Source organism: Larus michahellis, chromosome 2 (genome assembly GCF_964199755.1).
Source record: "Larus michahellis chromosome 2, bLarMic1.1, whole genome shotgun sequence".
NCBI lineage: Eukaryota > Metazoa > Chordata > Aves > Charadriiformes > Laridae > Larus > Larus michahellis.
Genome location: NC_133897.1, coordinates 20,279,121 through 20,294,441, shown reverse-complemented (window position 1 = coordinate 20,294,441; position 15,321 = coordinate 20,279,121). Strand labels below are relative to the sequence as shown.

General features: G+C 40.4%; 1 protein-coding gene across 2 annotated transcripts in view; it reads left to right on the top strand.

The window, feature by feature from the left end:
- KIAA1217 (KIAA1217 ortholog) overlaps positions 1–15,321 on the top strand; it is a 371,695-nt gene that overhangs the window by 84,034 nt on the left and 272,340 nt on the right. The gene's annotated exons all lie outside the window — the stretch shown is intronic.

Sequence of the window (15,321 nt, the reverse complement as noted above, 5' to 3'; positions counted from 1 at the left end):
TTTCCAAACAAGAATGAGCTCCTTCCTGTGTTTCCTTGTAGTCCTCTTGTAGCATTACAGGCTCCTTTGTTCTTTTCTGTTCTCGCTGGGGAACTACCCCAGTTTCAGCAGCAAGGCAGACTGCTTGCCAAGCCACCTCCTCCCGCGCCGAGCTCCGGCACCACACACCAGTTCTGAGCGGGAGATGAGGGAGCTGCTGTACGGCAGCAGGCAAAGGCACAGCAAGCAGCAGGAGCAAAAAATGAACTTTTTAAGGCTGCGCTTATAAAAATCCGCTATTTGAATGTGCCAACAGATAGGATGCTTCCAGAGAAGAAACAAAAATTATTATTATTTTTTATTATTATTATTTACACTGTACTTGGCTGTAGCAGAAGGTCTTGCTCTGTAGACGTTTTCAGAGGTTACCTGGTGACAGTGTTGTTGACCTTTACAAACAGATACAGTGAGGCCAGGGGAAAAACAGTAGTGGTATCTAAAACACCCATTATTTTTTAGAGTTTTTTTATCATAGTGGGTCCTCTCCTTTCTCCTCGACTTTCCTGCTGCCTTCTCAGCGCTGCAGAGGCATCCCTAGACATTGCTGTCAGCAGCAGCAGAGAGGAGCAATGACTCCTGCCTCAAAGGGGATACAGCAGGGCCTTTGATCACAGTCTGGAGGGCATAAGGAAAACATTGAGGAGAAGTAACCAAACAAGGACTTGAAAGAGGTTGCTGGCAATAAAAAGGAGGTGGGGAGAGGAATTGGAGCAGAATTTCCACTGAAAAATAAAGACACTCAGCCAGCTCCAAGCCCCTCTGCCTAACCCGGCTGCACGGAGATTCCTATCTGCAGGCTCTCCTGGTTATGAGGAGGAGATTAGAAAGTAATCAGTGAGTGAGCACCCATGTGGTTTTTTGGGAGAGAGAGAAATAGGGAGGAATCCAACTTGTCGTGTTCTTCCTTGCATGGGATTTTCTTTGCTCAGACATTTAGGGACACAATAAAATACAATGGCACTGAACAGTGTCTACAAGTGCTCTGTGCCTTCAATAAACCCTCAGGTCATTCAGCAACTCTAATCCACTTTTTTTTTTTAGGCTTTAGACATTCTCACATTTTTGTTCTTAGGAGCTGACCATTCTTATTGAACAAATATCAATTATAATTATTTACATGCACTTTTGTTTCTAATGCAAAGGATTAAAACTTGCTTGTAAATAAAGTAATAACTTTTTATTTTCTTTTAAGTGCAACTCAGTATTTCCTATAATTTATGCTAGCCTTATAGGAAGTAAATATTTGTATCTGTTACCCGTGCAAGTATGAGAAGCAGTTCAAAAAGTTCAGATGATGGTGGACAGCAGCTATTTTACTTCTTGAAGAGGAAAGCCTCTGATTAGTTGATATTTCAGAATAAGTCTTTCAAGAAAGCACAAGATTTACAGTTAAAGCAAAGTGCTTTGTACTTCTTTGGAGGTGTTTGACCAGATTTGCTGATCTCATGTGATGACTGCTTGGAAGGTTGGGGCTATATGTCTATATCTGTATCTATATCTGGGGCTACATTATTTATGTATTTTTAAAAAATGTGATTAATATCACTATGACATCAGAATTCAGTAAAAATTCCTGATGCAACTGTTAAAGATATGATAACATAGTATATAGAGGCATATTCCGCAAAGATTAATGGTTTTTCTCTAGTCTGCTCTCGAAGTGCTCTTAAGTTTCAGAAGGTACTTCATGACTGGGTTGATACCTAGTTCATGTCATTAATGACTTAATTGGAATATAGATACTGGCTATTCATGTTTACATCTTGCTGACTTGGTGTTGTTTCAGAAAAATGACCCTTAAACAAATACAGGGGGGGATAAATAGCAGTATCAGTTCAATTGTGTCCATCAACTGTAGCAGCCTCTGGTAGTCTATGCCAACAGCCCCCTCCGCATAGGCTGCTGCTTATCTCATCTCCAGGAAAGGGAAAAATGACTTCAGATAATCGATGAAAAAAGATGGCATGAGGTTTCATGGTTCCCATAAATCTTCATGAAAAAGGCTCCCTCACAATGGCACAGCTTTTTTAGATGCACTTCTGAATGGATCACCAATTGCCTATATTTTGGCACAGTTAACTGAAGGTTGTAGTTTGAGGTCTCACTTGTGTTTTCACTGATGACAGTAACAGTTCTGGTAGTAAAGATAGTAAATTTTATCAGGTAAGCCCGATTTAGCAAGTGTTTAAGAACATAAATTTTAGTCTCTTCTACCACTTTTCTTTAAAGCTGAGAAAACAATTTTAAACAACTCACTGAATGGGGATTTTGGGTAGGTTATCACATACCAAATGTTATCTATTTCTATGAATCACAAGGACTAGAAATTATTCTGTTGCTTTCTGATAAAAAGAAAGTAGTGTGAAAATAAATAGTACAAAAAATAATTAAAAAAATATTTTACACTTGATTATGTCTTATCCGATGCTAGCCTGCCAGCAGGCTAAAATCGTGTAGCAAAAGCTGAGGTCATATGAGATGTTCGCCTATATGAAGTAAAAGCATACTTAAATTAAAAACATTAAATAATTTTGTGCATCAGGGACCTAGTGGTTGAAACCTCTCCAAATTTGAGTTCTTAAGACCTTTCTGAATTGAATTAAGTTCTCATCATGAATCACTGGGGCTGGTGAGAGTTTTATCAGTGATTTTTAGGGACTTTTGGCATCCTCGATGTCCTGTGAAGCTGCTTGATGCTGAGCATCTCAGGAAAGCAGAGTTGCAACATGGCTGATTCCTTGGGAGAGGCACCAACGTTATCTGTGTTAATAAGCAGGATTCACTCTGCTGCCACAAGAAAGGAGATTTTTTTTTTCCCTTTTAACTTTGGTTTGTAACAAAAAACCCACATGTTTTGATTGAAAACACTAGGAGGTGAATGCCATTTACTGGATAAAATTACACCTTGCATCTGCCTGTTCAAATATTATACACATTTTATTTTCCTGAGTCAAATTGCCTAGGCCAGACTCTGAGTCCGACAGGTGACATAAATGGAGCTGAGCCATTCAGCATCTTTTGAGGATTGGTCCTGTATATTTGTCTGTCTTTTAACATAGAAAACAGAGCTGTGGCTCACTGAAGTGCATAAATGGTATTTTCCATTCTTGCTGACAGTGTACTTTAATTACTGTAACTGATTGCATCTGCTTTTTCCAGTGACAGGGTTCTTATTTGTTGTGTTTAAGTATGTATTTAATATAAGAATACAAATATTTGTAATGTATTAAGCTTTAGATTTAAAAAAAAATGTAAATAAGTGTAAGTAGACATAAAAGATTGCAGTATAAAATAAATAAAAAAGAGTAAAATATATTAACATCCTGCAGTGAGCTTATGCCTCATCAATGCAGTTCCTCGGGCTCAGTGGACCTGCAGTGATTCCTCACTTACATTAGGGATATAGAAAGTCTACCAGCAGAGTAAAGGAGATTATTAAACAGGAGACGAAGCTAGAACTCATTTTATTTTGTAACAACTTTTTTTAGCAAAAGCCCGGTTTTATCTGTACTTTGGACAAAACTTCATCATCTCTCCTTCTCCATGATTTGCTCTCAATAAGCTGCAGATAAAGTTGTTGCAAGTAACTCAATGCATACCATTGTATTGGGGAAATGCTTCCTAGGTATTTTTTTTGTCCTACAGCCGTCATTCACATTCCTAATTTATGCAAATTTAACAGGACTATTCACTTATAAATTTGTGGGATGAGAGTTTTTTAAGGTGTTCTATAAAACAAGTAGTAGCAGAAATTGAAAGCAAGGCCTCTTTCTTCCTGGGTAGATGTTGGAAACCACTAGGTTTGCAGCATCATTCTTCTCTCTCTCTCTCTCAAGAATCATTTGATTATTTGATGATGAGTGTAATTAGTCCACCAAGAGACATTGTCTCAGCATTTCCCACAGTGTGTTGGTGAAACCTGGGTCTGGTTGGTTTGGGCTGTGGGTTCAGGCTGGCCCTGGCAAGAGGAGGACATTTGAACCTGCCTCTCCTGCCTCCTGCACTGCTCGTGGTCTGGGGCTTTGGGGTAGCAGAACAGCATCCTTGCAGGTGAAATAGCTGATGTGCGAGGAGAAAAGGCTAAGAAAAGGCTGGTGTAAGCTCCTCTCTCCTCTTGTTTCCCATCTGCTGGTTTAGGCTCATTCCCGCTGAACATGGTGGTGCCCGTGGGTTCTGCCCTTCACACGTTGAGTTTCCTCCCTTGCCGTGAAGTGACCTTAGGCGTCTTCACTAGGTGTGCAGGGGCCAGGTGCAATAATGCCCAGCACAAGGATCTAATCCTTCTTTGAAGCTAAATGTAGGCCTAATAGGCACTATGTAATTGTGGTTTTCCCAGTAAACGTAGGAGCAGATCTGGACTTCACCTGAAGAAGCACGCAGGAATCTCTCGTATTTATTGAGCTGAATGCTGAGATTTTAAAAAATGAGACCACCCACTATTTACTGTTAATAGATTAGCTTTTATAATAGTTAATCCTTTTGTAAGTTGTTTTGATGCTTTAGAGTTTCATTTTAGCTGAGTTGTGTATGATGAAGGGTTTGTGGTTGGCTGCCATGCGAAAAGGGTTGTTAATAAGCCCTTTTCTCTACCGTGTGTAAATGGTATGTGATTAGGTAGTGATTAAAAATGAGTTACACATCTAGGCATGTGAATACAAGATGAAAAAATAAGAATTTTGGAAAGTGTTTTCTTGGTTTTTCTTCTTATTTATGTGGGCTTTTTTGTTTATTTGATTTTAAGATTAATGTCTATAAATTACATATTCAACACGAAAATTGAAATTGAGATATGAAGGCAAGAATGGTTACTTCGATATGACTGCATTGCCTCACTAGTCCTCTTACAGATTATGACCAGTGGTAAAACTAAGGATTTTGGTTTGGTTTGTTTTTTTCTTTTTTTGGGGGGCGGGGGGAATGAAAAACTAAACGATTTTACTTTCCTCTATTCACAGTATTTTGTAGTTATATATCTCATTTTCAGCAGAAGTTTTAAAAACTTTGTTCAGTTAACTAATTGTATGCTTTTGCTCTGAAAATGCAGTCCAAAGTCTGCAGTAAAAAAATCAATGTTTTATGTTTATGGGATTCTTAATATTCTTAATGACCTACGAAAGAATGCAAGCAGTCAGTTTCTGTGGCTAAAATAGTTCAGAGGCCCTCAGCTTTATTCTATGTTTAATAATATATATTAAAAAAATTGATTTTTCCACAAAACAGTTACGATGCAGCACACATTAATTTTGCGTGAGCAGGGATAAATAACACTAACATCTGTTCCAGGTGTTAAAATAGCTAAAGCTTAAAATCTGAGTGAAGCACAGCTGTTGTGACTTGGCTCTCTGGGGGCTGCCTGGGCACCCCGCGGGAGGGCATCTAGTTCCTTATTTCGGTGTCTCGTCTAGGCACTGCCTCACCAGAGTTTTAGATGCCTTTTCCAGGAGGATGATCCACTCCCACATAACTACCTGCATTCCCTAGGCAGTTGTTGGAGACCTGCATCTCTGGGGACATGCAACGGGCAATCCTGCCTGCTTGCCTTAGGTGTTTGCCATTTTCTGTCACCTCTATAAGGAGCACAAATACCTCAACGGAGTGATCCGCACAGTTTAGCTTACATGAATGCCTGCCTGCCACATCTGGTGCGAGCATCTCAGCCTAGGGAGAGTGGAGGTTGTAAGCTCTGTCTGTTCTTTAAGTTGAGTTCAGGCTGCTCCACGGCCAAGAACGCAACACTCATGGAGCAAACAGAGGTGGATCCAGGCTCCAGGGCAGGGATTAGGGTGCTTATCTGTTTGGTTCCTGTTTCCAAGGCAGTTCTTGCGTCTAAAATGCTTATCCAGTAATCGAAAGTGTAAAATGCTTACATGTGCTTCCATCGTTGCTACCACTTACTGCAGTCTGGGCCACATCCCATTTTTCAGCGTTTTAAAATAACTTAGGCTGTTTGCTGGAGTCTGTGTGTCTTGGAGCACAGCTGATCAGCAGATGCCCAGCTACCATAAGCATATGTGTGAGTAATTAGGTTTATTGCACAGGGAACTTTTCCTGGAGGAGTCACCTATTGAGTTTTAGACGGTTAGGTAGTTCTGGGTAATGAGCAAATTATGTCTGTCCTATAACTTAAGTAGGTTTTAAGTTTCACCTTTGTATTTTATTTCCTTGGCATTTTGTCTTTCTGCCACCTCCAGGCTCCCAGGGGAGCTCTTAGCATGTGGTGACTTTGTGGCTTCCCTCTTTCATCAGCAAGTTACTGGTCATCACTCGCACTTCTTCTACTGTATCCTTCAACTGCTGCTATCTAGAGTTTTCTGAAACAGGATCTTGCCTCTTTTTTCCTTTTTTTTCCTTTTTTTTCTTTTTTCTCTTTTCTTTTTTTTTCTTTTTTCCTTTTTTTTCCCTTCCCCCCCCTTTTTTCCCCCTTTTTTCCCCCCTTTTTTTCCCTTTTTTCCCTTTTTTTTTTCTTTTTTTTTTTTTTTTTTTTCATGCAGGGAATAGTCAAGTGAGGCACATCTTGGAGATATTTCTGAGCTGATACTCCTGGCTTCTCTACTGTCTATCAAGGAAAGGGTTGGTTATGTCTTTTATCTTGGCCTTGGGGGTGTTATCGTATGTATGTGTGGGAAGGAAGGGAAAGGGGAAAACGGCAGGATAGGAAAAAGTGCTTTTCTGTCAAATGACTACCAGCACTGACAAAGGGACATCACTTGAATTGCACACAGTCTGTTGTGTCTCTCGTCCTCTGTTCTCACCAGTGTATGCTGAGCGTGTCCAGGAAAATGAATCGCATTTTCCCGTTATTAACTCCTTTGTTGTCATATGAGGGCAGCCTTACTAGGCCTTCCTTGCCCTGGTCATGACAAGTAAAGGAGTGGCTGGGGCTAGCACATTTCTTTTAAATTGGAAGAAGTCAAGAAGAGAAGCAGCAGCAGATTGTGGGTGTTCCAGCTCTGCAGATGCGTCTCATTTTCCTGCACTGATGCCCAGAGACACCAAAACCAACATCAAAGAGAGAAACGAATGAAGTGTGTGTGGCTCCATGCTTGTTCAATAGCCAAGGGTGAGTGTTGTACAATCATTCAAAGTTATTTATTTTGTGATTCACTGAAATAAAAAATAATCTATTAGCTGGGCATAGCATTACTTGCTATAAAATTACTGTTTCAATTGTGAAACATTTATAATTGGTGATATACATATTGCTAAAAGTATACATATTGGTCAAAGTAATAGTCCAAGGCATCAGATTTTCAAATGATACTTAGATATTGTGCCCAAAGAGTCACCTGATTTGATAACGTATCAGTTGAAATAGCTGACCCCGATGTGCAGATCACTCTTAGGATGTATATTTTTGTATTAGGGTCTGTGAACAATATGATGTTTTCACTTATTTTCTGAACTCTCAGCAATAAAATTTCATCACCATTAACCAAGAATTGTAAAAAATATTTCGACGGTAAGGTTTATATTTGACCAGTTTTATGCGCTTACTTTTTATAAATAGTATTAACTTTTAAAAAGTGTCATGTAAATATATTTTATTGGGAAATAGTCTATGAGCAAAGCTAGAATCTGGTTATCAAGTAGGTTTTTAGCTAGATAATATGCCAGAATATCACTCTGACAAAAAATGAGATTTAGTTTGTAGAGATGTGGTCTGCAAGATTTTGTTCATCTCCAAACAAAGAGAGGCCAGGTCAGACATCGTGTCTATTGTGATACAGTTTTGTTCAATTCATTTGCAATTGTTATCCTTTTGTTGTAGCCTGGGATTAAAAGGCTTAGGAGAGGAGAGTATTTTTAAGGAAAAATTTAATTTCAGCCAACGTGAGAAACTAGCACATAGGAATTCTGATAGACGGGGAGGAAGGAATGAGAGTGGCAAAGGAAGAAAGGGGGAGTGATTCAAAATAATAATACAAAAATAATTAAGGGAGGTCCACAAAAAATATGTCATTTGAAGCACAATACTAACTAAATGATTATAGAGGGAGACTGGGAAGAAGGAGTAAAATTGCCACTGTTTTTTTATACCTTAGTTAAGGAAAATAAAAGCTGTAAATATCCCCGGTAGCATTATTGCCTCTTTAAAACTCACTTGTTATGTGCAGTAGAATAACAATGCATCGATGGAGTTCCCCACATTGGTCCTCCAGGTGACATTTATGGTATAAACACAATTGAATGTTAAAGAAAACTAGTTTTGTTTTATGCAGCCTTATGAGTGAGCGTATGGAGATTGCAATGATGCTAAAGTCATAATTTTTTTTCCCCTATCCCCCTTTGGATATTGTTGGACTAGCGAGCAGCAACTTGTGTCATAAGAACCTTTAGAGGATGATTAGGATTGGTAGTTAGGATTGATTGCTGTAGAAGAAGGTACAAATGAATTATGTTCAACAAATATTCTAGTATTTCAAAATATAAAAAATTAGTAAAACAGAGGATAAAAAACCCACTTCACAAACCCTATACCACAGTTCAGTAAACAAGGTTATTAAGTTAATATTCTGAATTTCTATCTTGATGCTTTCAAAAATAGCATCTACTGAGTCGCCCTTTGGACAAACTCTCTTGGTACTGAAGATTGCTCATTAAGAGTAAACCTCCTGCTTCTGCATTTCAAAAAGCCAAAGAATTAAGTAATTTTTTTCAGTACAGGGATATTTTTAACTTCACAGGCCATAGCTTCGTTGACAGGCTACATAAGCTGCCTGAGTGGCATCAGAGCACCGTGTCTGTGGGTGATGAGATGGTTCCCATCCAAGCCGCGCAGCAGTAGCACGGGCAGCTTCCCGGGGCCGCTGAAGCTCCACTCCCTTGGCTCTTTACGGACATCCTGCTTCATTGGTCCTGCTGCAGATTTTTTTTCTTTAGGTACCCTAAATTGTATCCACCATTACTTATTCTTCAGATCTATTAGATTGTTTGAATTCAAACTATGAAGGGAATTCCTCAGCAAATAATGGCCTCAACTACTTTGAAATAAATTAAAACTAATAAAATGCTTGTGTAAAAACAAACTCGGAAAAAATTGTCAGCTGTATTGGAATAGAGGATCAGTTGAATTTATTTCCCTGAACGCAGTACACTTTGTGGATATTTCCTCCAACCACAACCAACTTGAAAGGAAGATAAACTTTATTCATGGGAATGTAGGTCAGCCAGCAATATAAAACCCTTTCTTATCCACGAAGGCCCCATATTTGACAGTCTATATATAATAAATAAGTAATGATTGTGTGTGGACAAAACAAGCTAAACAAGTTATAAAACTTGTAGGAAAACCAGCTAGACGGTCTTGATCCAGTTGGTGCCTCTGATTCACTTTGAGGTTGCCTCCAGAGCCTCTGCCACAAAAAATGAGCTATCGTTCAGCACAGCACGCCTGCAGCATCTTCCCTCTCCTCCCAGCCCTGCAGCTCTCTCTCTCGCATGTCCCAGCTGCCTTTGGTGTCGGCACAGGGGAGCATTTCGCCACCAAGCCAGCCGCCGAGGTGAGAGCCCAGAGGCAGCCAGCTCACGGGGCCGGGAGATGGGGCAGGCGTGCTCGTCTTTCATTTCCCGCTTGCGTCTCCGTCTCTGAGAAGTAATAACTATATCTTAATGAGGATAACGAGGCAAGTCAGCATATTTGAAGATGTCAGTGGTGTGACCCAAAAGATGGGAGATGACCTGCATATTGGGGGAGTGAAGGGGGCTGGGAAGGTGAAGGCTGCGATACTGGGGCAAGGCATGAATGACGTGGGCATAGAAAAGGATTATTAGCTTGTGTGAGTATCATAATTCAGCTGGCTAAACTACTTTATGTTGCTTAAAAAGGTCTGTCTTTGCCCCATCATGCTTTTTTGTGTTCTCCGTGATAGATGACTCCATCCCATTAAATCTCATTTGAGTGGTCTCTTCCAAAGAGTCTCCCTCTGCTGCTTCTGAATAATGGGATTTACCCACGAAGGGCAATGTCTTCAGAAAGACTTTTTTTTTTTTCCCCTGTAAAAATACTCTTGCCTCGGCCTGTCTGTACGTCACTGCATTCAAATCCAGTGATTGATCCAACAATGAATAGATATTACTGCTCTGTAGAGCATGTTGTGAAAAAGGCACCATGTATATACTGACATGTATATAAATGCACACACTGTGCTGTAAACTTGAACTCCGTCTGGAGTAACTTCTGCTCTTAATCTAACTGGACAGGAGCTATTGTTAATGGTTCTGCATAGCATGCTCTGCCTTTTGTGACAGAATATGTGCATGACGAACTGAGATACACCTCTAGGATTGCTGTACTTTTCCTTAGCAGGTCATGGCAATGTCCTGTGAGCTGATGGACTGCAAACAAATGAGAAAATGTATGAAACTCCTATTGATCTGTAAAGTGACAACTCTGTCCTTGCTACCCCGTCTCATACATAATTCCCTACTTCTGATGAATCATGCCAATTTAAAGGGCAATTTTATGGTACTAGAAGTGATGGCATTTTCCACTAAAAGCTTTGGTGACAAAATTCTAATATATCTTCACCCAGTACTCTCCCAATCCCAGGTTTGTTATGGCTGGGTTATTCCCTGCTCTTTCATTCTTTATTTTCTCCTCAAATTATGTACCAGCATTGAAAAAACATCTCAAAAACATCATGTGTTATGGCCCCAGTATGTGTTCGTGTGTATTTCAGTGGGTCTGTTCTATTCAAGATGAGAAATATAAATTTCCGAGGGGTGTGATGAAGTGAGATGATGAAGGGAAAGAAGACCTTTATTTGTTTACCCTTTGGTTAAGCTTCATCTTCTGAAAAACCTCTAAGTACACTTGTAAATGCAAGTTTATGATACCCAGGTGTTACTGTTGGCAATGTCTAACATGTTAAGAAACATGTACTAGAAATTTAATTTTTTATCATGTGCAACTGTAACCATAGATTATAATCTATGATATATGTGTGATAGAACCCCTTAAAATTTATGACGTTAATTATAGCAACTCTAGTCTTAGCCCATTTAAAACGTTTGAGGCAAGTTGTAGATACTGACTAAAGAAAGAAATGAGTGAGTTCTGTTTTCCTCCCTTGAACTTACGTGAAACGATTGCTACGTTCCCTTGCATGCCAGGCAAGGCTTTACAAGTTCTTGTAGACCATAAGTAAATGGATATGTGGCTGAGATGGTGCCTTGGGGCTAAATGCTTGTGTAATGATAAATCTGAACAGGGAACAAAGCAGCCCGTCAAAAACAGCGCTCGTTGTTAGATGTTGATGCTTGAAGGCTGGGAGGGACGGGTTGCCTGAGGAATGATAAAAATGATGATGTTTACAAGAAGACATGTTAAGTTGTGTAGAATGACTACATATTTCAATGCAGGAAATTGCACTAATGCAACTTTAAAGTTACACAGTTAAAAATCATAACAATTCAAGGAATCTTGATGTTAAGTGTCCCATGGCAAAATGGGTTCAGGTTCCCTGTGCGCCTGTTCTATGGCCCTGCATATGCACTCAATAGTACAAATAGTAGCCTAAGCAACCATGCATCAGGTTATGTGCCAGAGGCAAAGCAGGAGTGTAAAATTATACAAGAGCACAGCGGAGATAACGCTGCTTTAGGAACCTTCTTTTATGTTCCTTGGCATAGCAATTAAACCATAAACGTTCTGTTACTACATTAACATAGTTTTAGCTTGTCTAATGTCCAGCTTCTTGTAAAGCAAAAGAAAGCAATTGCTGCTTTCCAGGAGGAAGAGAAATATTTTTTGTAAATAGCAAGTGGACAGTGTTCAACCTTTACTGCTCCACAGTTACTGATGGTGCTGCAGCCCTGCTCACCTGCCCACCCCATCTGAGAGGTTACACTCTAATTTAACCTAATGATAGATTCCCTCAACATGTGCACTGTAACTGAAGAGCCCTTGCTCATTTTAGGGCTCTAGACTTGTATCTTTTGCAACTGCCTCCCTTTTTGTGACCACAAAGGTGGAAGGAGAACCTGTGTCTACCTCTGGCTTTGCTTTCCAGGCGGGGAAGAGCAGTGTGGGCTGAGCTCTGGGCTTCCTTCTCAGCTCACCGGCCTTGCGACATGGCAAGGTTCAGCCACTATTGCTGAAGCTTTTATGGAGCAGGTACCAGGCTTTAACTGAGTCATGTATTCAAGAGCTTCCAAACTGGAGGGCCATCTGTTCTGATCTTTGAAATGTCTAGAAAAGTCATTCTCCTACTGACTCTGCATAGACTTCTCTGACATAGCTGGTACTTGGATCTTCCTTCATCTCCTGTGTACACCAGCCAACTGCTGCGCCTTCATTTATTTTGTGCCCCAAAGCTACCATTTTCCCCCCTTGAAATGTTCCTATCCGTTGTTTATTTTGAAAGCATTTCACCATTTAAATCAGATATTTCACGTCCTACAAGGACCTCCGAAGAGCTTCATTTGTGTTTCTGCAGTTTGAATGGTGGAGTACAGAGCCTCTGTGAAGCCTGTGCTCCATGGATGAAGTGCAAATTGTAGGTGATATGCAAGTAATTTTCTCTGTACTTTCTAGGTCAACAAACACTTCTAGCTATAAGAAGCTTCCCTCAAAATTCTCTGTATTACTACGACATGTATCTCTCTCGAGTTGTATAAACTGTGTTTGAACTATGTATTTAAAAAAAAAAAAGTTTGGTTCTAATCCTTGGAGATGGTTTTGGTGGTTGTTTGCTGCGCTGAGAAGTAGGGGTTTTTTTGCCTCTATCTGAAGTTTATCAGAAGTAGTCTATAAATGTTTCTTTTTCTACTCAGGTGTTGCGTCTCCAACATAAATCATGTGTGTCTGTAAATGTAATTGTTTTTTGGGGGAATTGCTTTTGGCGAGACACAAAATGAGAGGCTCAAAGGTTATATGCCAGAAAGATGTCTGCTGAGATAAAATGTGGGTGGGTGGGTATGTTAGAATTCGTTATGCATCTTTGATAAAGAAATGGTTGTGCTGGTTTGGAGTATGCAGCTCTAAGCAAACAATCTTGGATGTTAAGGGCGGCAATCCTGCTCAGATCCCTTTTTTTTCTCCCTGCAAGGTTATTTTGAACGCAGACGCTAACCGCATCATTCCCCCTCCAGTCAGGCAGAGGAGGGAGGGCAGCATGGGGGCATGTGGCTGGCAGCTTGGGATGATGGGGTGGCTTTTCTCTTGGGACAAACACATTGTGTCTTTATTTCTTTTTGATGACTGCTTTTACTGGAATGGTGCAAAATTGCAGACACGTGAATTCAGATGTCTGGGTAAAATTGCAGATTTAATTCTCATTTAGTGGAGAAATAGGGAGATAAAGTTTAACTTCTCTAGATACTCAATTTTTATAAAATTGCATACTATATTACTTAGTGAAAGGCAACTTTTTCTACAGTATGCTCATTTTCTGATAATGTGAGGTTTATAGCATGGCTTGAAATTAAGTACTAATTTAATCATTCATTCTTTGTGGCCTGTAGCTGAAATGTAGTTTAATTTCAATGGCAAACTTCAAAATTCTATTTTATCCAAGGCGTCTTCAATTAAAGGGGAGCATTCGGTGAATAGGAAGAAAAGAAATACGGGTGCTTGTCTTTATCTCTTTGGTTAATAGATTATTCTGGAAGATTGATAGATAGGAGCAGACTTTTCCCCGGGTTCTGTTTGGAAGAGACAAAGTGCTCAGGTTGATGATAGAAGCTCCTACAGATTGTCATATCTCTCTGTTACATGTCTTTATGCAAGTTTTTATGCCTGATTGCTTAGGAGATAAACCTTATGTCTCCCATGAATAGATGTATTTCACCACTTAAGTCAGTTCTGATCTTTAATGTCAATACTCTCACTCCTATACTAAGATTTATTTCATCCTGTTTCTTTTCTCTGGTCTTTGTGTTGTGAATCTGGGTTCTGCTTAATCATGTACATACCAGAGTGTCGCATAAAAATTAGCAGGGTAACGTTTGGAATTTGCTTTAAGTCTTTATCCTTTGACATAATGCACAGATTTTGGTTTTACTCACCAAAATGCAGCAAGCCCAAACATAATATTTTGCCAGAATCAGTGGGGATTGTTGACCTACTGCCTGGGATTGCTGTGGATAAACCCTTCTCTGGAGCTTTTCACCCTGTTCCCAAGTGATATGCAGTCGTGGTTCCAAGCCAAACATGTAGTTTTGTTCCTGAGGAGCTGTGAGTGATGAGAGCTCCCAGGTTTACTTGAAGACCTCAATTTCCCTCCCATTGGTGGTCCTGGTAACGGCACCAGTATGGCAGGAAAGCTGCTGCCTTTCACTGCGTCGCACATTACTCTTCATCTGATGAACCCACTGACTGCTCCCTGGTTCTGGATCCTCCTGGGAGAAGTGTTAAGTGTCTGTAATTATAGTAGTAGGAGGCGGTAACCCCTTTCTTGTTATGTTTACTTCATGAAGTCATGGAGCATCCTGATGTTCAGTGTCACAATGACCAGAGACCCTCTACGGGTCTGACAAGAAGTAGCTGGTAGTTATGGGGCTGTCTTTTCTAAGGAGATGCTGCTGCTCAGCCTTGGAGGATCTCCTGCATTCAGAGTTAGACCTCACGAGTGGAAGAGCTGCAGGGGAAGCTCATTAATAAAGCTGGTGAGTTGGAAGGTGAGTGCCAGGTTTCTGGAAGCCCTCCATCGGAATGATTGTTTTCCTGGCTGATGCTTGGAATAAACATAACATGGAGGTGCCATGAGTATTGCCACATGAACATCCCCTCTCCAAAAGTCCAGAAAATTGAATCGTTGCAACAGGAGCCACCAAAAATTGGTATCCTGATGTTCTGTGTGCAGAGGGGAGATGCAGCTGTTGAAATGAGTCTGGCTGATGGTAAGATGATTGTCTGGCATTTGTCATAGAATCATAGAATAGTTTGTGTTGGAAGGGACCTTTCAAGGTCATCTAGTCCAACCCCCATGCAATGAGCAGGGACATCTTCAACTAGATCAGGTTACTCAGAGCCCCCTCAAACCTGACCTTGAATGCTTCTGGGGATGGGGCATCTACCACCTCTCTGGGCAACCTGTGCCACTGTTTCACACCCTTATTGTAAAAAATGTCTTCCTTATATCTAGTCTAAATCTTCCCTCTTTTAGTTTAAAGCCATTACCCCTTGTCCTATTGCTACAGGCCCTACTAAAAAAAGTTTGTCCTCATCTTTCCTGTAGGGCCCTCTTAAGTATTGAAGGCCCCAGTAGGGTCTCCCTGGAGCCTTCTCTTCTCCAGGCTGAATAATCCCAACTCTCTCAGCCAGTCCTCAATGGAGACGCG